The sequence below is a fragment of the Erinaceus europaeus genome, chromosome 7 (assembly GCF_950295315.1).
Source record: "Erinaceus europaeus chromosome 7, mEriEur2.1, whole genome shotgun sequence".
NCBI classification, from domain to species: Eukaryota; Metazoa; Chordata; class Mammalia; order Eulipotyphla; family Erinaceidae; genus Erinaceus; species Erinaceus europaeus.
In genome coordinates, this window is record NC_080168.1 from 106,677,698 (window position 1) to 106,704,795 (window position 27,098).

Here is a 27,098-nt window from a genome sequence, read left to right on the forward strand (position 1 = left end):
CCTGCTGCACTACCACCGGTCCCCTGTTGTTTATTTTTTAACTACTGCTCTGCTCTGGCAATTTGTGGTTTGGGTATTAAGTGTAGGACCTCTTGTTTGCAACTCTTCTGTACAACCACTACCCATTCTCCCTGGTTCCTTAGCCATAGTTTGATATAATTATTGGTTCTTTACATAAGAAATTGTAGAGTTCCATGAAAAAAATTATTACTTCTGACTACATTGCAGTAGATTTTCCTAAAGACAACTTACTGTGCTCTAGGGTTGGGAGATAGCTCAAGCAGAAATGCACATTCCTTAATAACTGTGTGCCCCTCCCTGGCTGATTTCTGCTTCTAGATGGGAGCACCACGGTCAGTGCCACAGGAGCTCCATGGATGGTAGAGTGGTGTCTTGGGTTCTCTCTCTTAAAAATACAGAGTAAAGAATAATTATACTTTCCCCCCTCAGCACCAGTATCTTTTTATTGAGAGAATGCTGATTTATAGGATAGTTGGTAATATAAAAAAAAAAAAGATGTCCTGAGAAGAGAATTAGAAATCAGAGCGGCACTCCGATTTGGCCTATGTAGCTCCTTGGATTGAACCTGGGTTCTCATGCATGCACATCCTGTGCTCTACTGTCCTGCCACTTCTTCTTTTTTTTTTTTTTTTTGCCTTCAGGGTTATTGCTGGGGCTCAGTGCAGCACCTTGAATCCACTGCTCCTGGAGGCTACTTTTTTCCCTTTTGTTGCCCTTGTTGTTTTATTGTTATTGTGGGTATTATATTATTATTGTTGTTATTGTTGTTGGATAGGACAGAGAGAAATGGAGAGAGGAGGGGAAGACAGAGAAGGAGGGAAAAAGATAGACACCTGCAGACCTGCTTCACCACCTGTGAAGTGACCCCACTGCAGGTGGGGAGCTGGGGGCTCAAACCGGGATCCTTATACCGGTCCTTGCTCTTTGAGACGTGTGTGCTTAACCTGCTGCGCTACCACCCGACCCCCACAAAAGTGCTTTTTATCTGCTTTCCATTTTGTTACTCAGAATAATAAGTGGTGCACTGGGAAGTGGGTACAGAATTGGATTTTTTTTTTTAGTTAGTTAAAAAAAAACTTTAATAGAGACAGAAAAATTGAGAAGGAGGGGGGATAGAGAAGCAGAGAGAGAGAGAGAGACACTCGCAGCCTTGCTTTACCATTTGTGAAGCTTTCCCTCTGCAGGTGGGAACTGAGGGCTTGAACCTGGGTCCTTGCACACTGTAGTGTGTGTGCTTAACCAGGTGTGCCACAGCCCAGCCCTTGAACTTTTTTTTTTGAAGATTTTATTTATTTATTAATGAGAAAGATAGGAGAGAGAGAACCAGACATCACTCTGGCACATGTGCTACTGGGGATTCAACTCAGGACCTCATGCTTGAGAATCTAATGCTTTATTCACTGCGCCACCTCCCTGACCACAGTGTTGGACTTTTTCTTACTAGTATATTTTATTTAAAATTTTCTGTCATGGTTAATAGCGACACTTTCATTCATACAGAAAAAATAAGTGCTGTTCTGTAACAGTTCAGACATTATTGGACTGGGAACTTTTTTACTTTCTTCTTCTTTTTAAAAAGAGGTTTCTTTTATTTATTTATTGTTGTAGTTATTGTTGTTGATGTCATTGCTGTTGGATAGGACAGAGAGAAATGGAGAGAGGAAGGGAAAATGGGGGGGGGGGAGAAAGACACCTGCAGACCTGCTTCACCGCTTGTAAAGTGACTCCCCTGCAGGTGGGGGTCCTTCTGCTGGTCCCTGTGCTTTGCGCCACATGCGCTTAAACTTCTGCGCTACCGCCTGACTCCCTATTATTTTTCTTATATAGAATAAGACAGAGAGAAATTAAGAGGGAAGTGAGGTGCCAGGTGGTGGTACACCTGGCTAAGTACACACATTACAGTGCACAAGGACCCAGGTTCAAGCCCTCAGTTTCCACCTGCAGGGGGAAAGCTTCATGAGTGGTAAAGCAGGGCTGCAGGTATTTCTTTGTCTCTCTTCTTTTCTATCTACCCCTTCCATCTCAATTTATCTGTCTCTATCCAGTAATAATTAAAGATTTAAGCTCCCACACCTATGGACATCTAATCTTTGACAAAGGTGCCCAGACTATTAAATGGGGAAAGCAGAGTCTCTTCAACAAATGGTGTTGGAAACAATGGGTTAAAACATGCAGAAGAATGAAACTGAACCACTATATTTAACCAAAAAAGTAAATTCCAAGTGGATCAAGGACTTGGATGTTAGACCACAAACTATCAGATACTTAGAGGAAAGTATTGGCAGAATTCTTTTCCTGCATAAATTTTAAAGACATCTTCTTCAATGAAATGAATCCAATTACAAAGAAGACTAAGACAAGCATAACCTATGGGACTACATAAAATTAAAAAGCTGCACAGCTAAAGAAACTACTACCCAAACCAAGAGACCCCTTACAGAATGGGAGAAGATCTTTACATGCCATACATCAGACAAGAGGCTAATAAACAGAATATATAAAGAACTTGCAAATCTCAACAACAAGACAACAAATAACCCCATCCAAAAAATGGGAGGAAGACATGGACAGAATATTCACCACAGAAGAGATCCAAAAGGCCGAGGAACACATGAAAAAATGCTCCAACTCTTTAAATCAGAGAAATGCAAATAAAGAAAACAATGAGATACCATTTCACTCCTGTGAGAATGTCATACATCAGAAAATGTAGCAGCAGCAAATGCTGGAGAGGGTGTGGGGTCAAAGGAACCCTCCTACACTGCTGGTGGGAATGTCAATTGGTCCAACCTCTGTGGAAAACAGTCTGGAGAACTCTCAGAAGGCTAGAAATGGACCTACCCTATGATCCTGTAATTCCTCTCCTAGGGATATATCCTAAGGAACCCAACACACCCATCCAAAAAGATCTCTGTACAACTATGTTCTTAACAGCACAATTTGTAATAGCCAAAACCTGGAAGCAACCCAGGTGTCCCACAACAGATGAGTGGCTGAGCAAGTTGTATATATACACAGTGGAATACTACTCAGCTATTAAAAATGGTGACTTCACCATTTTCAGCCGATCTTGGATGGACCTTGAAAAATTCATGTTGAGTGAAATAAGTCAGAAACAGAAGGATGAATATGGGTTGATCTCACTCTCAGGCAGAAGTTGAAAAACAAGATCAGAAGAGAAAACACAAGCAGAACCTGAACTGGAATTGGAGTATTGCACCAAAGTAAAAGACTCTGGGGTGGGTGGGGGGAAGAATACAGGTCCCAAAAGGATGACAGAGGACCTAGTTGGGGTTGTATTGTTATATAGTAAACTGGAAAATGTTATGCATGTACAAACTATTATATTTACTGTTGAATGTAAAACATTAATTCCCCAATAAAGAAAGAAAAAAACTTAAAAAAAATTAAAAATTACAAAAAAGTGAGGGGTGGGTGGTAGCTCAGCGGGTTAAGTGCATGTGGCATGAAGCGCAAGACTGGCATAAAGATCCTGGTTCGAGCCCCCAGCTCCCCACCTGCAGGGGGGTTGCCTCACAAGCGGTGAAGCAGGTCTGTAGTTGTCTGTCTTTCTCCCCCTCTCCTCTCTTGATTTCTCTCTGTCCTATCTGACAAAAGTGTCAGCAATGACAACAACGATAAACAACAAGGGCAATAAAAGAGAAGGAATAGCCTCCAGGAGCAGTGGATTTGTAGTGCAGGCACCCAGTCCCAGCGATAACCCTGGAGGCAAAAAAAAAAAAAAAAAAAAAAAGGGAAAAGGAAGAAAGAGACATCTGCAGCCCTATTTTGCAGCTTGTAAATTTTGCCCCCTGCAGGTAGGGACTAATGCTTAAACCTGGGTCCTTGTGCATGGAAATAAGTGCCCCTGAAAATTTTTTATTTCAATTCCAATATTACTTTATCGAGGTAATGTTGATTTACAGGATTTTTGTTGTCATAAGGGTACATTTTTTCTTTTTAAAAATATTTATTCCCTTTTTTGCCCTTGTTTTATTGTTGTAGTTATTATTGTTGTTGTTATTAATGTCATCATTGTTGGATAGGAAAGAGAGAAATGGAGAGAGGAGGGGAAGACAGACAGAGAGAGAAAGACACCTGCAGACCTACTTCACTGCCTGTGAAGTGACTCTCGGGCATGTGGGGAGTCAGGGGCTCAACCGGGATCCTTAAGTCAGTCCTTGCACTTTGTGCCACCTGCGATTAACCTGCTGCGCTCCCGCTCGACTCCCATGGGTACATTTCTATGTTTCCCCAGGATTAGGTATCAATGCATTTCACCATCAACCAAACTATCATCTTACTCCACCACAGGACTTGGTTCCCCATTCTCCCCTTAAGGAGTAATTTCCCCTTCCCTGAGTCTGAGGTAGACTATAGTCAATGAGGATTCAGCTTGTATTGTTCTTTGCTTTGCTTTCTTGAGCCCATTGGTGAGATCATCCAGTGTGTGTCCTTCTCCTGGTTTATCTCACTCAGCATGATTCTCCTTAGTTCCTTCCATGAAACATTGGACTCTTCAGCCTAAGTTTGATCCCCAGCATTGCATGTGCCAGCCTGATGCCCTGTTCTCTCTTTTCTCTACCATACATCGATTTTAAAAGGAAACCATCAGGAGTGGAAATTTAATAAACCATTTCTATTGTTTCCTCAAGAAAATCAATAAGTGAAAAATTTCTTTTTTAAACTGTGAAGTAGTAAAGAATATGATATTCCTAGTGAAGTTCAATGTCTGTCTTAATTTTTTTTTGCTATAGCATTAGCAGTGGTACCTCACTGCTTTTGTTATATTGAAAAAGGCAAATGTCTTAGTGTTTTTATGAAAAAAAAACTTTCTGTTAATATGGGAATAGTTTGACCTCTAAAACATCCTAAGACCACACCTTAAGAAATGCTATTCTAGGGAGTCAGGCGGTAGCGCAGTGGGTTAAGCACAGGTGGTGCAAAGTGCCAGGACTGGCCTTAGGATCCCGGTTTGAGCCCCCGGCTCCCTACCTGCAGGGTAGTTGCTTTACAGGTGGTGAAGCAGGTCTGCAGGTGTCTTTCTTTCCCGCCTCTGTCTTCCCCTCCTCTCTCCATTTCTCTCTGTCCTATCCAACAATGATGACATCAATAATAATTACAGCAATAAAACAACAAGGACAACAAAAGGGAATAAATAAATATAAATAATAAAAAAAGAAATGCTATTCTAGGGGGTTGGGCAGTAGCACAGTGGTAAGTGCAGGTGGCACGGAGTGCAAGGACTGGCATAAGGATCTCAGTTTGAGCCCTGGCTCCCCAACTGCAGGGGAGTCACTTCACAGGCGGTGAAGCAGGTCTGCAGGTGTCTCTCTTTCTCTCCCCTCTCTGTCTTCCCTTCCTCTCTCTATTTCTCTCTGCCCTATCCAACAATGACGACATCAACAACAACAATAACTATAATAATAATGGCAACAAAAGGGAAGATAAAATAATAAAAATAATTAAAAAGAAATGCTATTCTAGAGAGAGTATATATTATTATTATTATTAAATATTTTATTTATTCCCTTTTGTTGCCCAACCCCCTCAGCTGAAGTTCTAATGAGGTGACAGTGTCAACACACTAAGCCCCTGCCCTGAGTTTATTGGGCTTCTCATGAAGGTAGCTGTCATAGTCCTTATTTTGGAGAAAAGTCGGTCATTGTTCAAGATTTAGCTGAATAAATTAAAACATTTATTTTGGAGAGGGATGGTCACTTTAGGTGTCTGTGCACTATTGGAAATGACATGCATCTGGTTGTTAGATTACATCTATTTTGGTATGCTCAAGTCTTAGTTGTTAGAATCTTTAAAATTTGTCTCCAGATGGCTAGAAATGATTCTGCTTCTTCAGACAGGCAAGTTTAATTACTTGTCTTGGGTTCCGGATGAGCAGACTAGTTAACTGTATTTTCTGATTTATCTACTGTCAAACAGTGGTAATTTGATAGGAATTGGAACTGAGGTGGTATTTTATTGTAAAAGATGGATGTTGGATGCTAAATGTAGCTGATTAGAAGACTATGACAGAGTATCTCTTTCTGGTGACAGGGTCATTATTAAGACTTTAGAGAAGTGCCATTAGTCAGGTGGCTGGACTGAGTTTTCCCCTTTCTATAAGGTTATCTTTCAGGCATTTAGAGTGCTTCATAAAACTATCAACTGTGACTCTCTCGCAAGCACTTGCAACTTGAATCAGTTTAGTTGAGTTCTGGACTGCCAGGCACTTTTCTGTGGATTGCTAGGAGCCATATCTTTGGCAATTGATACTGCCCAAGAACACCGGATTTGGACCATACATACACACCTTGAGAACATTGTTGCCAAATACAATTGCTGTCTATTTTCTGAGTGCAAAATTTGCCTTTAGAGAAAGGAAGGGAATATTTTGAAAATATAAGACAAATTGAAAGAATAAAGAAGAGAACTCAAATTCAAGAGAACTCAGTCTTGGATAAGACTGTCACCTTATTGACTATGTAAGCAATTCCTTAAAAAAATTTCCCAAGGTAAATTTTGTCTTGTAAATGAATAAAAAATCAGAAAATGGTTTCAGTGCTTCTGTGTCTGACACATTGGTTCTGGAGGGACCCATATAAACAGCCATAGCCCCTGTGACAGCATGAAGAGACCAGACACAAAAGAGAAGGGGAAGGAGGTTTTGCTAAGGTACCAGTTTCTCCTCATCTTTGTTCTCGAATAAGCAAACCAAGGCGAGTAAAAGTAAAGTCAGTATGAACAAAATCCTCAAATTCCTTTCCACTAGCACCAAGATGACGCAGAAGAAAGTGACAGGTGTCACTTTAGATCCTCCACCAAACTGCTGCTTTCAAAGATGAGATATCATCTATGACTGGAGAGCTGCTGTTCCAGGGCCTCCAGGATCCACTGATGAAGGTGGTGGATTCTTCCTTGACAGCACTTATACACCAGAATAGCCCTTCAGGACTCCAGTGGATTACGTTTCAGGCAAGAAGTAATCACTGTGGTCAGAGTTATTTTCTTGGGTGATCATATTGAAGGGCATTTGGAATGCACTTTTTAAAAAATATATATTTACTTATTCCCTTTTGTTGTCCTTGTTTCTTTTTATTGTTGGAGTTACTGTTGTTGCCGTTGTTGTTGAATAAGACAGAGAGAAATGGAGAGAGGAGGGGAAGACGGGGAGAGAAAGACACCTGCAGACTTGCTTCACCACCTATGAAGCGATTCCCCTGCAGGTGGGGAGCCGGGGGCTCGAACCCGGATTCTTACACTGGTCCTTCTACTTCACACCACATGCACTTAACCTGCTGTGCTACCACCCAACTCCCTGGAATGCACTTCTAAAGTTTATTTATTTATTTTTGCTACTAGGGTTATTGTTGGGGCTCAGTGCCTGCACTATGAAGCCACTACTTTTGGCTGCCATTTTTCCTACCCTCCTTTTTATTTCATTATTTTAATTAAATGTGACAGATAGAAATTGAGAGGGTTGGAGAGCCACAGAGGGAGAGAGACAATTGTAGACCTGCTTCACCACTGGTGAAATGTCCCCCCTGCAGGCAGGGAGCGAGGGCTTGAACCCAGGTCCTTGCACATGGTAACATGTGTGCTTCATTGGGTTGCCACTGCCTGGTCCTCTAGAGACCCTTCCTTCTTTCCTTCCTTCCTTCCTTCCTTCCTTCCTTCCTTCCTTCCTTCCTTCCTTCCTTCCTTTCTTCCTTTCACCTCCAGGGTTATTGCTGGGGCTCGGAGCCTGCATTATGAGTCCACTGCTCCTGGAGGCTATTTTTCCCTTTTGTTGCCCTTGTTTATCGTTATTGTTATTATTATTCTTGTCATTGCTGTCATTTTTGTTGGATAGGATAGAGAGAAATTGAGAGAGGACAGGAAGACAGAAAGGGGGAGAGAAAGACACCTGCAGACCTGCTTCACCATCTGTGAAGCAACCCCCCCCCTCTGGTGGGGAGCCAGGGGCTCAAACCAGGATCCTTAGCCGGTCCTTGCGCATCACGCCATGTGCACTACCCCTCCCTTCTTAAAGTATTTTATTTTTGAGAGAGATACAGAGAGAGAAAGACACAGAGAGAAACATCAGAGCACTGCTCAACTCGGGCTTATGGTGGTACCAGGGATTGAACCTGGGACTTCAGAGCCTCAGGCATGAGAGTTTCTTTGCATAACCATTATGCTATCTACCCCTGCCCCTAAAGTCCTTTCTATCTATTTAATAACATCTGTAATCTTACCAGCCCTTTGGTGGCAAGTATTTCCACTTAGCGTATGACCAAGAGAGCAGAACCTGACAGGATGGACAGTGAACCAAGAAATATGTTACATAATTGGGATTTTTCACAATTTAAAAAATATCAAGAATTAAAATTTTTGGTTTTTGTAAATATGTATTTATGAATAAAAGAGAGCATCACTCTGGCACAGGCAATGCTAGGAGCTCATCATGCTTGAGAGTCCAACATGTTATCCACTGTGCCACCTCTGAGCTGGCTATTTATTTATTTATTTATTTATTTATGTCATCAGGGTTACCGCAGGGGCTCAGCTCAGTGCCTGTATGGCGGCGACTCCACTGTTCCCAGTGGCCTCCCCCCCCTTTCCCTTACGGATAGTGACAGAAATAGGGAGAGAGAGCAGGAGAGAGAGAGAGAGAGAGAGAGAGAGAGAGAGAGAGAGAGAGAGACCTGCAGCACTACACCGATACTGAAGCTTCCCCCTTGCAGGTGGAAACTAGGGACTTGAACCCAGGTGCTTGCATATGGTAATATATGAGTTGTACCTGGTGTAACACTTCCTGGCCCCTGGTTTTCATAGTTCCTACATTATATTTGCTTGTCATAGAGAGAACTGCTCATGACTTTTTGTTGTTGTTTGTTTTGTTTTAAATCAGAGCATTGCTCAGCTGTGGTTATGGTAGAACAGGATTGAACCTGAGACCTTGGAGCCTCAAAGCATGAGTCTCTTCGCATGACCATTATGCTGTCTACCCCACCCTTGCTTATGTTTTGAAGAGATGGGAGTGGGTGAGAGTTGGTGACGAGTGTGATATTTCTACATTATTCAGTTATTTAACATTTTGTTATATATTTTTTATTTCTTTGTTGGGGGATTAATTTTTTTTTTTTTGCCTCCAGGGCTATTGCTGGGCTCAGTGCCTACACCATGCGTCCACTGCTCCTGGAGGCCGTTTTTTCCCCTTTTGTTGCCCTTGTTGTTGTAGTCTTTTTGTGGTTATTATTGTTGTTGACGATGTCGTTTGTTGTTGGATAGGACAGAGAGAAATAGAGAGAGGAGAGGAAGACAGAGGGGGAGAGAAAGACAGACACCTGCAGACCTGCTTCACCGCCTGTGAAGCGACTCCCCTGCAGGTGGGGAGCCGGGGGCTCGAACTTGGATTCTTAGCCAGTCCTTGTGCTTTGCGGTAGGTGCGCTTAACCTGCTGTGCTACCACCTGACCCCTGCGGGATTAATGTTTTACAGTCGACAGTAAATACAGTAGATTGTACATGCATAACATTTCCCAGTTTTCCACATAACAATACAACCTCCACTAGGGCCTCTGTCATCCTTTTCCAGGACCTGTACTCCTGCTACCCACCTACCCCAGAGTCTTTTACTTTGGTGCAATACACCATTTTGTTATAAATTAAGGCATTGTTATGTAGTAGATAAAATTGATAATAGCAATTATAAAATTTTTTTTCAACTTTTAATACTTTTATTGAGTAGAGACAAACCAAGAAAAGAGCAGCATGTAAAGGAATGACACCTGCAGCCCTGCTTCACCACTTGTGAAGCTTCACTGCTGCCGTCTAAAATATTTTTATGCAATATTATCTAAACTGTTAATAAGAGAAGATTTGGGTTCAGTTATTTGTTGCTTATAAATTTAAAACAGCTTTTGTACAGGTTATAGACACGGCCATCTATAGGAATTCTTCAAGACTATGTTTATTTTAGAAATGTGAAAAAAAATTTCCCTTCTTAAAAGAAAGCAACGATATTTAACCATTTTTAGGGACTATATACACATGGCTTAAGATACCATGGAGGGTGGTCCGGGAGGTGGCGCAGTGGATAAAGCATTGGGCTCTCAAGCATGAGGTCCTGAATTCAGTCCCCGGCAGCACATGTACCAGAGTGATGTCTGGTTCTTTCTCTCTCTCCTCCTATCTTTCTAATAAGTAAAATACTAAAAAAAAAAAAAAAAAAATACCGTGGAGGAATGAGTAGTTATGTATTTTGTTTCATATGCTAAATTTCTTTTGTGAAAAAAAAATTGGAGGTTAGAATCAGGATTTGTGAAAATCTATGGTAAAATACCTTAAGATGTGGGGTAGGAATCACTCAGTGAGTTGGTTACATGTTGTAGACTCCTTCAGCCTGTATTTGTATTGTTCTTATAAACAAGATTAAAATAATAATATAAATCCAGGTATAAACAGTACATAAGATTTCTGTCCTTAAAGAACTTATGTTATTATTTTTGTTTGAGAAGAGAGACATTCTTCAAATAAATAAGTATAGATGATAAATAGATGTGATAGAATGGAAAGTAAGGGAGAAGGGGACTGGGGTGTCAGATTGTGAGATCAGAGAGGACTTTGTTTTAGTGACATAAGAACTATTTAATACTTCTAGAGAGGTAGAGCCAGAATTTCCCTGATGAGAGAGATGTGCATTTTATTTTATTTTATTTTTTTAATGGTTTAATATTGATTTACAAAATTATAAGATAATAGGGGTGTAATTCCACACTTTTCCCACCACTAGAGTTCTGTGTCCCCATTCCCTCCACTAGAAACTGCAGTAGTGGGGACTGGGTGGTTTTGAGCGCACATGTTATAATGCACAAGGACCCAAGTTCAAGCCCTCAGTCCCTACCTTCAAGGGGGAAGCTTTGCAAGTGGTGAAGCAGTGCTACGGTTGTCTCTCTGTCTCTCTCCCTCTCTACCTCTCCCTTCCTCTCGATCTCTGGCTCTCTCCATCCAATAAATAAACAAAGATAATAAAAATCTTTAAAAAAAAAGAAAAAGAAAGAAACTGCAGTAGTTTTCCCAAGGTTGCAGGTAGGGGTTGACACCCCCCTCACCCCCGCCTTCTCTCTCTGGGTCCTGATGGAATTAGAGTTCATTATCCTCTGGTCATTTTCTCCTAATATTTACCCCTCTGGGAATATGAACCAAAATTATTTTTTAAAAATTATCTTTAGTTGTTGGATAGAGACAGTCAGAAATCGAGAGGGGAGGGGGGATAGGGAGGGAGAGAGACAGAGAGAGACATCTGCAGCCCTGCTTCAATAGTCACAAAGATTTCCCTCTGCAGGTGGGGACCAGGGGCTCGAACCTGGGTCCTTGTGCATTGTAACGTGTGCTCAACCAGGTGTACCACCACCCGGCCTCTGGACCAGAATTCTTTATGGGGTGCAGAAGGTGGGAGTTCTGGCTTCTGTAATTGTTTCTCTGCTGGACATGGGCGTTGGCAGGTCAATCCATACCCCCAACCTGTATTGTCTTTCCCTAGTGGAGGAGAGATGAGTTTTGGGCAGAAGGAAAATCAAATGCAAAAGAAGGCCTTCAGGGAATATGTGATTTGATATGTTCATGAATAGAGAAGGGCCAGATTTCTACACCTGGTTCAGGATGATTGGAAGCTTTTAAGTGGGAGGAAGCTAGTTGAGTAAAAATGATCTTATTCATATAAAACTAATTCCATTACCCCCCTCCACCCCACTTCATATTTCTCTGGGGAGAACAGATAGCAGTATCCAGAATGGAAGTAGGGAGATTAGTTAAGTCTACTAATGTATACTTTGTATTATGTTACTTTTAATTCTCTGACTCAGAATTGCAGAGTGACCTCTTGGTGTGGCACCCTCTGTGCTCAATTGAAAATGAGACACATCTCCCCAACACCACCATAAACCAGAACTGAGTGGCGCTCTGGTTACAAAACAAAACAAAAACAAAAAAACCCAAAAAACACAATTCATCTCGTAGCCCGAGGGTTAGCTCAGCTGAGAGAGCATAATTGAGTAAGACGTGTGTCTTAACCATGCACATGGCCCAGTTTTAAGCCTCAGCACCCCTGAAGGAACATATACTGTGGCATCAAAGTAGGTTCTGGAGCTATGTTGTCTTTCCCTTGTTCTCTCTGACTCTATCTGAATGAAAAAGTGGCCCTGGCCAGTGAAACTGAAGAGGGAAAATGTCAGACACACATGGGCATGACTTGAGGGCCTGTGGGAAAAGGTAGCTAGTAAATTCGTTTGTCCTTGCCGGGCACTTCACCACTTCAGGCTCGCTTTTTTCCTACACAGAAAAACAAGAGACAGGAAGAGAGGGAGAGCTACCACAGCCCCAGTGCATGGGGCCACACCTTGACCGGCCTGGTGTACCTGGCAGAGCAAGCGCTCTCCCAGGACAGGCTGCTAGTAACTTCATTGCTTAGGGGAGAACAAGTCCTTTTACTATGCCTCATTAGTATTTCAAAACCAAGGTTGGTATTGAAAGGGGGAAGAGTAATACCCTCTAACTGCCTTTTCAACTGTAATCAAGTTAGTACACATTCCTCATGTCAAAATCCTGAAACTATAAAGAAACTATATTCAGTGATCTGGGAGGTAGGTGACACAGTAGATAAAGCACTGGACTCTCAAGCAGGAGGTTCTGAGTTCAGGCCCTGGTAGTGCAGGTACCAGTAAATATATAAAGAAACTATATCCGTAGAATCTTTGTATGATATTGGGAAGGCAGATCTCAATTATGTGATACTTATGGTACAGTTGTAAAACAAAATAAGTCAGGGATACTCTACTTCAGCATAGAACACAGTGAGGCTTGGGTATTTTGTGGGTTTCCAAGAACACAGACTGATTGGTGAGATTAAGGGTTGCAGTGGTTACACCTAGCATTCAGGGATCCTAAAGTGGATAAAGTAGTAACCAGGTCTCAAGAGTCCTGCAACAGCAAGGAATAAATATTGCAGTTAGAGTAAATTATGTATATATTTTAAAGATTTTATTTATTTACTTTTCTTCCCCCCAGATTTAATTTATTTTTTTAATGAAAGCGATAGGAGGAGAGAGAGAGAATAAGAGAATCAGAATATCACTCTGGTACATGTACTTCTGGGGATTGAACTCTGAACCTCATGTTTGAGAGCCCAAGACTTTATCCATTGTGCCACCTCCTGGACAACAATTACGCATTTTTAATTATGTATTTTCAGTACATGTATCCATAAGACAATTTTGTCTTGGGATTTCTCTTGCTTCTTTTTAAAATTAATTAAATAATTATTTTTATTTTTTCTGCCACCAGGTTTAATGCTGGGGGCTTGGTGCACATAAATCCTCCGCTCTTGGCAGCCATTTTTTTCTTTTCTTTCTATTTTTTTAATTGGGTAGGACAGAGAGAAATTGAGAGGGAGAGAGAAAGAGAGACAGCTTCTCCGGCATGTGGGGAGTAGGAGCTCAAACTCAGATCTTTGTGCATGGTATCATGTGTGCTTATCCCCATGTGCCACCAACAGGCTCCCTCTTTTGCCTCTTAGTATAGGCATTTCCAATCTGCTAGCTCAGTGTGTAGACTTGTCTTGTGTAAAAAGGTTAATGGGTGGGGGTCGGGCCATAGCACAGTGGGTCAAGCGCACATGGTGTAAAGGACTGGTGTAAAGATCCCAGTTTGAGCCCCAGGCTCCCCACCCACAGGGAGGTTGCTTCACAGGTGGTGAAGCAGGTCTGCAGGTGTCCTTTCTCTTCCCTCATTGTCTTCCCATCCTCCATTTCCCTCTGTCCTATCCAACAATGTTACCAATAATAACTACAATAAAACAACAATAGTGGCAACAAAAGGGAATAAATAAATAAATATTTTTTAAAAAGAACCAAAATTAGCAGAGTATGAATTTAAAGTTGGGTTGGATATAGAAGAGTTAGAGCAGGTGTATGGTTATGAGAAGTATTGTGAGCAACATAAATTGGGGAAGACGATATTAAAAAGCTGTGGACATTGAACTGGATCTCTATTTGAGAGTCTCAATATATTAAGCTAACTTCCTTTTTTTTTTTCTTGAGGTTAGACTTGTTTCTTATATGTGATGCCATTCCAGCACTGGACTCATGGAGGCTGAACATTTATTCAGGTAATGATAGGTAACATTAATGGGAGAACTATTTATGGGACAGGCAAGAAACTAAGTGTTTAATACACAACATGAAGTTGGAAGTATTATTGTATTCGGTTAATAGATGAAGAAATTAAAACTCTGTATGAGGATTGGGTTCTGCTTAAAAAAAAAGACTATTGTTGTGGAAGTGAGATTTGATGGTAGTTGGTTAAATGACACCATTCCTTATCTAGTGTAAATAATGTCAGATGACTTTAACTGACTGAACGTGAATGTCCAGAGTTTTCACCCACTTTTAATTATATCATATTTGTAGTTTCCTTTTTAAAATAGCAAATTAACATTTTGGTAAAGAAAAACTTAGGCACCAGAACTCAGCCTGTTACTACACCAACTTGCATACGTAAGGCTGTAGAGGCTGTAGGGTCATTCCTGCTCCACTTACCTTATGCCAGAGCTGAGTATTGCTCTCCTGATAATAGATAAATAAATCTTTTTTTTTTTTTTTTGCCTCCAGGGTTATTGCTGGGGTTTGGTGCTAGCACTACGAATCAAATCCATTGCCCCTGCCACCCCATCCCCCATTTTATTGGCTAGGACAGATGGAAATTGAGAGAAGAGGGGAAAATAGAGAGGGAGAGAGAAAGATAGACTCCTATAGACCTGCTTCACTGCTTGTGAAGTGGCCCCCCCTGGCTGGGAGCTCAAACCAGGATCCTTGTGTGGGTCCATGTGCTTTGTACTATGTGTGATTAAACTGGTATGCCACCTCCTGTCCCTGATAAATTTAAAAAAATAAAAATGCAGGGGCTGGACGGTGTCTCACCAGTAGAGCTCATAAACTGCCGTGTGTAAGAACCTAGGTTTAACCCTATATCCCCCACTTGTGGGGTGGGGCGCTTCACGAGTGGTTTCTTCTGTTTCTTCTTTTCTCCTTTTATTTCTCATCCTCAGGGTGGGGGGGAACTCTGGGAATGGTGGTGGAGTCATGTAGTCACCGAGCCCCAAAACTAGATAACTCTGGTGTCAAAAAAGATAAAATAAAAATCTGGTTTAGGATTTTAACTATTTTAAACTATTTAAGCTTTAAACTATTTTAGCTTTTCTAACTTCTTAGAAAGTAGATACATTTTTTTCTTATATATTTATTTATTTTGGATGGAGAGAGGGAGAGCAAGTGAGAGAGAGAGGGAGACAGACTTGCAGCACTGCCTCATCATTTGAGAAGCTTCCCCCCTGAAGGTGGGGACTGGAGGCTTGAATCTGGGTCTTTAAGCACTGTATTATATGTACTCTTACCAGGTGCACCATCACCCAGCCCCTTAAATTTTTTAAATAGCTTAAATTTATTTGTGTAGATATCTTTTTTTTAATATTTATTTTATTTATTTATTCCCTTTTGTTGCCCTTGTTGTGTTATTGTTGTAGTTATTATTGTTGTTGTTGTTGTTGGATAGGACAGAGAGAAATGGAGAGAAGAGGGGAAGACAGAGAGGAGGAGAGCAAGATAGACACCTGCAGACCTGCTTCACCGCCTGTGAAGCGACTCCCCTGGCAGGTGGGGAGCCGGGCTTCGAACCGGGATTCTTATGCTGGTCCTTGTGCTTTGAGCCACCTGCGTTTAACCCACTGCGCTACAGCCCGACTCCCTTGTGTAGATATCTTTAAGAGGTAAATATAACTGGAGAATTTCAAATGTAGAAAGTGGCCTTTTTTTGTTGATTTTTATCATATTTGAGATTTGCTCAGGGGCCAGGCGGTAGCGCCTGGTTAAGCACATGTATTACAGTGAGAAAGATTTGCTCACAAGCATTTTTAGTTTAAACATTCCTTATTAGGGTTTCTTTTCTTTTTTTTTTCTTTTTTAAAAAGTATTTTATTTATTTACTAATGAGAAAGGTAGGAGGAGAGAGAAAGAACCAGGCATCATTCTGGTACATGTTCTGCTGGGGATTGAAGTCAAGACCTCATGCTTAAGAGTCCAGTGCTTTATTCATTGTGCCACCTCCCAGACCACTGTTTCTTATGAGAACTTTTTTGATGTATCTGATTGCTTATGTACATATCATACTCATTGTTGTACTTGGTCAGAACTGGAGGGCTTCCAGCACTACCAACTGAAAATAGTAACAAATGAAGATTGAGTGACCCAGGAGGAGACTCAGTGAAATAGAACACAGGTCTTGCACAGGTTGAGAGTTCAGTCCCTGGCATTGCATACAGAGCAATGCTCTAGTTTTTTAGTCTCATGAAGTAAGTTAAAACAGGGGCTGGGAGATGGTGCATCTGGTAGAGCACATGTGGCCATGTGCATGCGGTGAAGCAGTGCTGCAGGTGTCTCTGCCTTTTTCCTTCCCGTACTCCTCCTTCCCTCTCAGTGTCTCTCTGTCTTAACTGCTGAGCTACTTCTCTGGCTCCCATGTCTTCTTTGGAATATTACTGACATATATATTTGGCAATTTGAATTTACCCTAGGATTCACTGATACTTTTGTTCATTTTCTTTTCTTTGTCTTTTATTTTGGCTAGTTTGTATTCACAGGTCCCTGATTAGTTCCACCTTGATTTGTTTCAATTTTTTGCCTCCAGGGTTATCACTGGGGCTCGGTGCCAGCACTATGAATCCACTGCTCCTGGAGGCCATTTTTCCCATTTTTGTTGCCCTTGTGGTTGTTATTGTTATTATAGCTGCTGTTGTTGTTGGATAGGACAGAGAGAAATCGAGAGAGGAGGAGAAAAGATAGATACCCGCAGACCTGCTTCACTGCTTGCGAATCGACCTCCCTGAAGGTGGAGAGCTGGGGGCTTGAACTGGGATCTTTACACCGGTCCTTACACTTTGCACTATGTGCTCTTAACCTGCTGTGCTATTACCCAGCCTGCTGTTTCAGTTTCTAATTGGTTGTTATGCTTATATAATGAATTTTCCCAGATATGCAAAACTGTATTTTAAAAATTGCTTTCACTGCAGATTTAAAAGTTTGGGGAAGCTTCTCCCCCCCCACCCTACTGGAGAGGAGAGAGAGTAAAGGGAAGGGGGCCGGTGGTGGTGCACCTGCTTGAGTGCACATACTAAAGTGTGCGAGGACCCCGGTTCAATCCCCCAGTTCCTACCTGCAGGGGGAAAGCTTTGCAAATGGTGAAGCAGGTCTACAAATGTCTCTCTCTCTCTTTATTTCCCCTTCATCTCAATTTCTGGCTGTTTCTATTCAATAAATAAATCAACATAATAAGATTTTTAAAAAAGAGAGAAGAAAGAGGAAGGGGTGAGGAGAGGGGAAGAGAAGGGAGGGGCAGAGAGGGAAAGGGAAAGAGGAATTCTCAAGGCACCAGAGGGATGCTATACCACATGAGGCCCTGAGTTCAAATCTATATCACCACATAAAAGATCAGTCAGTGTTCTCATGTGTATGTCTTTTTCTTCTTCTCAGAAAAAAAAAGAATGAACAAAAGACAACAAGGACACCTATCATAGGTACATGAGAAATTGTGCCATTGTATCAACAACTGTACTGTAAACCACAATAAAGTGATTAAGAAATAAGCATATACACTAAAACTAATTAACCATAAGATACAAATTGAAGCTACTATGAAGGGCCAGGCAGTGACACACATAAGTAAAGTGCATGTCACTATTAGCAGAGTTCAACTTGGGTTCAAGCCCTTGACCCGCACCTGTTGGAGGGGAAGCTTTACCAATGGTGAAGCAGTGCTATAAGTGTCTCTCATTCTCTCTCTCTTTACTTTCCCCTTCACTCTTTTTTTTAAAAAAAATATTTATTTATTTTTGTTGCCCTTGTTGTTTAATTGTTGTAGTTATTATTGTTGTTATTGGTGTTGTTGTTGGATAGGACAGAGAGAAATGGAGAGAGGAGGTAGAGAGAAAGACAGACACCTGCAGACCTGCTTCACTGCTTGTGAAGTGACTCCCCTCCAGGTGATGAGCCGGGGACTCAAACCAGGATCCTTAGGCCGGTCCTTGTGCTTTGCACCATGTGTGTTTAATCTGCTGTGCTACCGCCAGACTCCCCCCTTCTTTCTTTCCTTCCTTCTTTCTTTCTTTCTTTCTTTCTTTCTTTCTTTCTTTCTTTCTTTCTTTCTTTCTTTCTTTCTTTCTTTCTTTCTTGCCTCTAGGGCTATCAATGGGGCTTGGTGCCTGCACTACAAATCCACTGCTCCTGGTGGCCATTTTTTCCCCCATTTTTTATTGGATAGGACAGAGAGAAGTTGAGAGGGTTGGGGGAGATGGAAAAGGAGAGAGAAAGATAGACATCTGTAGACCTGCTTCACCGCTTGTGAGGCAACCCCCCCCCCCCCGCAGGTGGAAAACTGGGAGTTCTCACTGGGATCCTTGCACTTTGTACTATGTGTGCTTAGCCATGTGCACCCCACCTGGCCCAGCCTCCCCTTCACTCTTAGTTTTACTCTGCCTCTGTTGAAAGAGAAAACAAAGGGCCGCTGGGAGCAGTGGGTTCATCATGTAGACATTGAGCCCCAGCAGTAACCCCAGTGGCAATAAAAATAAACAACTACTTTGAGTTATTACTAGACACCTACCATAATGGCTAGATTAAACAATACCGAGAAACCTCCCTTTAATCCCTGTAAAATCCTAAGACACCAACCAGGCTGTGAGGGAGATGATTTTTGGAGATATGTCTGTGATATTTCAGGTTTCTACCATCTGAAATAACCTTCTTTCATATAAAAATATTATCAAATGTTGGCATGGATGTAGAAAAACTGAATCACTTATATGTAGCTGATGAGCATACAAGTTGATATAGCTACTCTAAAAGACATTATAAAATATGCAGCTACCAAATTACCTAGCGACTGCACGATTTACTTTTTAATTATCTTTATTTATTTATAGAGACAGTTAGAATTCTAGAGGGAAGGGGGAATAGAGAGGGAGAGCCGAAGAGAGACACCCACAGCACTGCTTTACCACTCACAAAGCTTTCTCCCTGCAGGTGGGGACCAGGGCCTTGAACCTGGGTCCTTGTGCATTGCAACATGTACACTCAACCAGGTGCGCCACCACCTGGCCCTTGCACTCTTTACTTATTACTTATCCCAAATTAATAAAAAAGTTACATAAAAATATATACAGGAATATTGATAGTAGCTTCATTCATAATAGCCAAAAATTAGAACGAACATGTCAGTCAACAGGTGCATCCTTTCAGCAGGTGAATCCTTAAATAAACTTGATACAGGCATACCACAAAATATTATTCAGCAATAAAAGGGTACAAACAATTGATACAATAACATTAATGGATCCCAAGAGATTTATGGTGAATTAGAAAAAAGTCAATCTCAGAAAGTTACATGCTGTGTGATTCTAGCTAAATAACATTAAAAAAATATTTATTTTCCCTTTTGTTGCCCTTGTTGTTTTATTGTTGTAGTTATTATTGTTGTTATTGATGTCATCATTGTTGGATAGGATAGAGAGAAATGGAGAGAGAAGGGAAAGACGGGGAGAGAAAGACAGACACCTGCAGAGCTGCTTCACCACCTGTGAATCGACCTCCCTCCAGGTGGGGTGCCAGGGTCTGGTCCTGTGTGCATTGTGCCATGTGCGCTTAACGCACTGTGCTACCGTCCAAGCCCTGCTAAATAACATTTTTAAACGACAGCATTATAAAGAAAGAGGACAGATAAGTGGTTTTTAGGATTATAGTTCTATGAATGGGGAGGAGGGAAATGGGAGTGGTTATGAAAAGGCAACAGGAAGGACTCTTGGGGGAACAGAACCATTTCATATCATGATAGTGCTTATGGATACACAGTTTCACAGATGAGCTTTCATACAGCCACACACACAGGAATGTATGTAAACCTGATTAAATCTGAGTAACTGTGTCGATTTTAACAATATCAAGTTCCTATTAATAATTTTGATACAATATTATAGTTACATAAGTTGTCAGCACTGGGAGAAACTGAGTAAAGACATGAAATATTGCTATATTTTCCCTGCAGTTTTCTGTAAGATATACTTAATCCACAATGAAAGTTAAAATAATTATTAAGAAATTAAACAGATTGTACATTTAATAAAGAAAGACATTGAAAAGTTTTAGAACTGTACCTATGTAGTAAAATGGAGAAAAGCAAGTGTTTAGGAAGAAGTAAAAACTCTGAAATGTTAGAGGTAAAAATACACTACACCGAATGTCCTGTTTCTTGTGCTTTCTTGGATTAACAGTTGAAACAATGAAAATATCTGGCATTTTAGGAACATGTCTCATATTTTTTGTGCCAGTTCTTAGTTTGGAAGATGTATCTGTCTGAGTGCTGGTTCTAAGTCATTGTCAGACCAGCTTCATTTATCTTGTATCATTATCTGATATTACTGAGCTTCATCTAGGAACCAACTGTCCAACTACTGGGTTCCCTGAATGCTTTAAGTTTCTTTCTATAGTTATTATTTGTGGCATGAAGATAGATAAACTGTTACAGGGCATTTTGCCTTCTAGTTCATCACATATTAGCCAGCAAACTCAATCAGCACAGGTAGATATCATGCCGGTATTTTGCTTTGTTTAGAAAAAAGTTTGTATTCATGTACACACAAGGGTACAATGATGAAAAGAAGTATGTTTGAGCAGCTGTACAAAGGGTCAATGACTCAGATGCCACCTGCATCATCTAGAGTAGGAAACTTGCAGACTGGTACAGAAATGTCATTTGGGAACAGTTCTTGCCTTGGTGGGCTGTGTAATTCTCTGCTCTTTTCTTCTCTCAAGTGAAGAAATTTTATATTTCAGAGTAAGGCGATTTCACTAACTTCAGTGCTTTTTAAAAAAACATTATTTATAAAAAGGAAACACTTGACAAAAACCATAGGATAAGAGGAGTACAATTCCACACAGTTCCCGCCACCAGAACTCTGTATCCCCTCCCCTCCCCTGATAGCTTTCCTATTCTTTAGCCCTCTGGGAGTATGGACCCATTGTCATTGTGGGATGCAGAAGGTGGAAGGTCTGGCTTCCCAGCTGAACATGGGTGTTGACAGGTTGATCCATACTCCCAGCCTGTCTGTTTCTTTCCTTAGTGTGGTGGTGCTCTGGGGAAGTGGGGTTCCAGGACATATTGGTGGGGTTGTCTGTTCAGGGAAGTCCAGTTGGCATCATGTTAGCATCTGGAACCTGGTGGCTAAAAAAAGAGTTAATATATAAAGTCAAACAAATTGTTGATTAATCATGAACCTAATGCTGGAATAGTTCAGATGAAGATTTGGGGGTCTCTGTTTTGTAGATAGTTAGTAGGCCTATTTTAGTTATATTCCAAAGGGCCCATGACTATACTAGTTTTTTTTTTTTCTTCTGAGCCTGAAATCTGATATGCAGGTGGATCCAAGTTATTGTCTGGGGAGATGATGTCATGGCTGGAAAAAAGACCAGAAAGCTGGATCAGGGAAGAGAGTAGCTCCCAAATATTGGAAAGGTGTATAAATATTGTTGACTGAACTTTGATGCTTTGAATACCTGAAGATTGTAATGTCTCTTAGAAGTTGGACTGCTATGGTCTGGGAGGTGGCGCAGTGGATAAAGCATTGGATTCTCAACCGTGAGGTCCTGAGTTCAATCCCTGGCAGCACATGTACCAGACTGATGTCTGGTTCTTTTCCTCCTCCTACCTCTATTATAAATTAATAAACTATTAAAAAAAAAGAAGTTGGACTGCTGCCTGTCAGTCTTTTGCCTTTCTAATGATGATATTTAAAAAGTGAAGCAGTAGCTTCATTTTTTAAATGAAGCTTTCCACCTCTATCCCTTCCTTTCTTATCCTGGGCCTCACACACACAAAGTTTCACTGCTTCAGGTCACTTCTTCATTCCTCCCTCCCCTCCTCCTCCTCCTCCTCCTATGAAAGATATATAAAAGACTGAAAGCTCGAATAAGGATTGGAGCATCCCTATAAGGTACATTATGCCAGGAATTGAATCCAGAAGTACATATATACAAGTCTTGCTCTCTCCCACCTTCTCCTTTTATTTATTTATTTTTAAGATTTATTCATTTTTAAATTTTTTTTGATTTATTCATTTTTTAAGAGAGAGAGTCCAGAGTACTACTCAGTTTTGGTTTATGGTGATGCCAGAGATTGAATTTGGAACCTCTGAGAGCTGGAACATAGAAATTCTGTGCTTTAGCAAGTTGAGCAATTTCTCTGGCGGAGTCTCCCCCTTCCTTTTGAGATTACTTGATAAACTTTGTAGGCATAAAGCTTGCAAATCATAAGACTTACCTTATTTGTGTATTTACTATCTTTTAGGAATCTTTATCCTTTGATGCCTTAAAAAATTATTCATTTTTTTGTTTCTAATTTTCAGTTGTTTTATCATTGTAGTCAGAAATGAAACCTGCCCCCTTCCCTTTCCTGTCACTAGAAGCACCCATTGTTACTAACTTCTGTAGTTCCTTCCTTCCTTCCTTCGTCGTCTTCTTCTTTTATTTTTGCCTCCACGGCCATTGCTGTGGCTAGGTACCTGCACCACGAATCCACTGCTTCTGGAGGCCATTTTTCCCTTTTTTGTAACCCTAGTTGTTTTTATCATTGTTGTGGTTATTATTATCATTGCTATTGATGCCGTTGTTGGATAGGACAGAGAAATGGAGAGAGGAGGGGAAGGCAGAGAGGGGGAGAGAAAGATACATGCAGACCTGCTCCACCGCCTGTGAAGCGACCCCCCCACAGGTGGGGAGCCTGTGAAGTGACCCCCCTGCAAGTGGGGAGCCGGGGGCTCGAACTGGGACCCTTACATTGGTCCTTGTGCTTTGCGCCACCTGCGCTTTACCCACTGCACTACTGCCCGACCCCCAGTTCCTTCCTTCTTGAGTGCTTCAAAACGTGTGGGGTGAGGGTTGTCTGGCAGGGAGCACATCACTTCCAAAACATAAGGTCAGTTGATCCTGGTATCTTAGAAAACATGATGTTCCAGGGGCTTGAACCTAGGTCCTAGCACACTGTATTATGTGTACTCAACCAGGTGTACTACCACTTGGACCCATTTTTATTCTATTCTTATCCATATAGTTATTTTCTTGAAATGATGACTATGTTTATAAAATCAAAATTTTCTTTATTTAAATGACAGAGTTGACCAGTTAAATCATTTATCTTTTTTAAAAAAAATATTATTTATTAATGAGAAAGATAGAAGGAGAGAGCTGTGCTGCAGGGGATTGAACTTGGGACCTCATGCTTGAGAGTCCAATGCTTTATCTACTGCATCACCTCCCAGACTACAGTTAAGTCATTTTTCTTCTTTTAATTTTTTTATTATTGATTTGATATTGATTTACAAAATTACGTGTCAACAGGATAATTTCACACTATTCTCACCACCAGAGTTCTGACTCCCAAGTCCCTCCATGGCAAGCCACCGCAGTTCTCCCAAGGTCGCAGATATGGGTTAACTGCCATCTTTACAACTGTCTACATTTGTGCATATTTGCCCCCCTTTTTCTTCCAGGTCCAGTCCTCTCTTCCCCTACAGGCCACACCTCACCCTATTGCTACATCCAAATATTTCTCTCTTTTTTGTACCTTCTCTCTGGGACCTGATAGAGCTGGAGTTCAGAGCCCTCTTATCCTCTTCCTCCTATCACCTCTCCCCTGTAGGGTGTATGGATCAGTTATTTTTGGGGTGCAGTAGGTAGGAGTTTTGGCTTCTGTAATTGCTTCTCTGCTGGGATTGGGTGTTGGCAGGTTGATACATACCCCTAGCCTATTTCTGTCTCCCTAGTGAGGTAGGGCTCTGGAGAGGTGAGGTTCCAGGACACATTGGTGAGGTTGTCTGCCCAGAGAAGTCAGGGTGGAATCATGGTCACATCTGCAACTTGGGTGTCTGGAAGATGGCAAAACAAAGTGAGACAAAATGGTTAATTAACAGGAACCAAAAAAGCAGGAACAGGGCAGATGAGATTGGGGCTCTTAGGGTAGAAGAAAGCTTGGAAATAATTTTAAGCAGCATGTTTCTAAGGGCCTACAACTATGGTAGTTTTTGCTTGAGTTTGCTAGCTAGCGTGAAGTTGGATAAAACCATTGTCTTAGAAAATGCTGTCAGAGTAGAGAAAAGGACTAGAAAATCGTATTAGGGCAGAGAGTCGCTCCCATTCTTGAAAAAATCTGTGGCTAGAATTCACTATTTACCTCCATCCACCTGATCCAGGTTAAATCATTTTTCTATCCTAAGTATATTTAGCTACATAATTTGCCTTTGGCATTTTAAAATTACTTCTGGGTTCGAGTTGCTTCACAGGCGGTGAAGCAGGTTTGCAGGTGTCTGTCTTTATCTCCCCCTCTGTCTTCCCCTCCTCTCTCCATATCTCTTTGTCCTATCCAACAATGATGACATCAATAACAACAATAATAACTACAAAAATAAAACAAGGGCAACAAAAGGGAAAATAATTAATTAATTTAAAAAATTACTTCTGAGCTTACATTAGAGTTGATGATTACGCACACCAGATACGCAATTTTTAAAATTTTGTTTTATTTTTATTTTTTAAATATTTATTTATTCCTTTTTTTTGTTGCCCTTATTGTTTTATTGTTGTTATTATTGATTGCCCGGCTAGCGTGGGGGTGCCTCTTCCCAGGTGCGTACACTCTGTATCAGAGAGAACTCGACCAAAGCCAGCCAGGGCTGCTACTCACTCAGCCATGCAAGGGAGATGACTCAGGAACAGACTTGTGGCGGCAAGGCAATGCAATATCTTTATTGATCGGAGAACCAAGGCTTTTAAAGGGCAGACCCGGAAGTGGCAAGTCAGTAATAGAAATGGCTAGGCAAGGGGCGGAGAAAGGCAAAAGGGACTGGAAAGGTAGGAACTTCCTTAGCAATTGTTGCGAGTGTTTTAACTGGTAGGATTAATAATACCCTGCAGGCAGGGAGGGTCTTGAGGGTAGAAAGAAGATAGATCAAAGGAATGGAATGGGTGGGGATCTTTCAGGCAAAACAATGATTATGTAGATAGGCCATAGTATCAGTAATGCAGGGTGGAGCAGGGGGAGCTGAATTAATGTTTTAAGGAATGCCAGGCTCCTGGAGGCAGAAAAATGCAGGGTGCTTTATGAGGATCCTCACAATTTCCTGACAATTGATGTAATTATTGTTGGATAGGACAGAGAAATGGAGAGAGGAAGGGAAGACAGAGAAGGGGAGGGAAAGATAGACACCTGCAGACCTGCTTCATCACTTGTGAAGCGACTTCCCTGCAGGTGGGGAGCCGGGTGCTTGAAATGGGATCCTTACGCCAATCCTTGCGCTTTGTGACCCCTGCGCTTAGCCAGATTGGTTACCGCCCAACACCCCAGACACACAATGTTTTAATTGGATTAATGGTTTACACTAAAAACAGTTACTGAGACTTGGGTAAAATTTCTCAATTTTTTTTCACTCTCATCCCCAGCCTAAGCCTATATCCTACTCTATCATGTGCCAGGTCCTGAAATCCCTCCCACCTCAACCCTCAGTTTGCTTTGGTGCAATAGATCAAATCTTGTTCAAGTTCTACTTTGTAGATACACACACGGATTTTTTTTTTTTTGTCTCCAGGGTTATCACTGGGGCTTGGAGGCTATTTTTTCCCTTTTGTTGCTCTTGTTGTTTATCATTATTATTATTGTTGTTATTGCTGTTGTTGGATAGGACAGAGAGAAATCGAGGGGAAGACAGAGAGGAGGAAAGATAGACACCTGCAAACCTGCTTCACCACTTGTGAAGTGACTCCCTGCAGGTGGACAGCCGGGGGCTTGAAACAGGATCCTTATGCTGGTATATGCACTTTGCGCCACATGCACTTAACCTGCTGCGCTACCACCCAGCCTCCCCCCCCCCCCCTACGGATTTTTAGGAAAATTTATCTGGGCCAAGGAGATAGCATAATGCTTATGCAAAAATAATTAAAATCTATGCATCTATTTTTATTGTGTTGGAGCAGAGTAATCAGTGACTGAACTATGGGCCTACAGGTGGAAATGTTTTGCTTTTTCTTTCTTTTTTATTGCCACTAGAGTTATCACTGGGTTTCATTGCCTATATGACAAGCCCACTGCTTTTAGTGGCTCTTCTCCTCCTCCTCCTCCTTCACAGAGACAGAGAAGTTGAGAGGGAAGAGGGAGATAGCACTGTTTACCACTCCTGCCCTACAGGTGGGGACCAGGTGCTTACACATGGGGATTATGTGCTTTGCCTGCTTAGTTACTTCCCAGACCCACACAATTTCTTTAAAAAATAATCTCTATTGCAAAGCTTTACTTTACTATGTACAAACTCAAGAAATACCATTGCCACAGGACCAATAGCTACCAAACGTTTGGATAAAATATTTTCTTTTTGTAACTTTGTGGAATTAGGACAAATTTCAGTAATTAGGTGACAGAGCTCTGGGAATATGCTAAAACCACCTTTGAAAATGAGCTGCTTCTTTCTTCTAGTTAAGCAGGAAAGTTTTTATTCTATTTCTAGCCTGTTGCTTCTGTGATGAACCAAAGGTCATGGCTTGGTATATCAGTTAGCTGCTTTTCAACAATACCTAAGGTACCTCTCACAGAACAGTTACTCACTGAGTATTTGCTGTCTTAGCCTCTTCAGTGAATTGCTGCTTTAGTCAATTCCTTTCTTTTATTTTATCCAAGATCTTCCCATCTTTATTTTTTGGCCACTTTCTTACCTGTTTGCATTTCTGCCATGAAAAAAGAAGGCAAAGGACATGAATCTGAAATAGTTTTGTTGTTAATAAGTAACTGCAGAAAAAAATACTATATTTTAAAGAGAACACTGAACTAGAATGAGATTTTAGAATTAATATTGTATTTCATTTGGTTTTTTAATTTTTAAAAATATTTATTTATTTGTTTATGAAGAGGATAGGAGAGAGAAAAAGAACCAGGCATCACTCTGATACACGTGCTTCT

The 27,098-nt window shown here is 41.2% G+C and overlaps 1 protein-coding gene across 45 annotated transcripts in view; it reads left to right on the top strand.

Moving 5' to 3' along the window:
- The window catches only part of R3HDM2 (R3H domain containing 2), a 165,870-nt gene that overhangs the window by 18,679 nt on the left and 120,093 nt on the right, over positions 1–27,098 (top strand). For 37 of the 45 annotated variants that reach the window (XM_060195064.1, XM_060195066.1, XM_060195063.1 and 34 more), the window contains one exon: positions 14,104–14,166. The exons of 3 other annotated variants lie outside the window; for them this stretch is intronic. The gene's annotated coding sequence lies outside the window, so the exon portion shown is untranslated. Of the gene's footprint in view, positions 1–11,429; positions 11,454–14,098; positions 14,167–27,098 lie in introns of those variants that run through there. 5 more of the 45 variants (XM_060195095.1, XM_060195067.1, XM_060195069.1 and 2 more) reach the window with 3 other exon arrangements.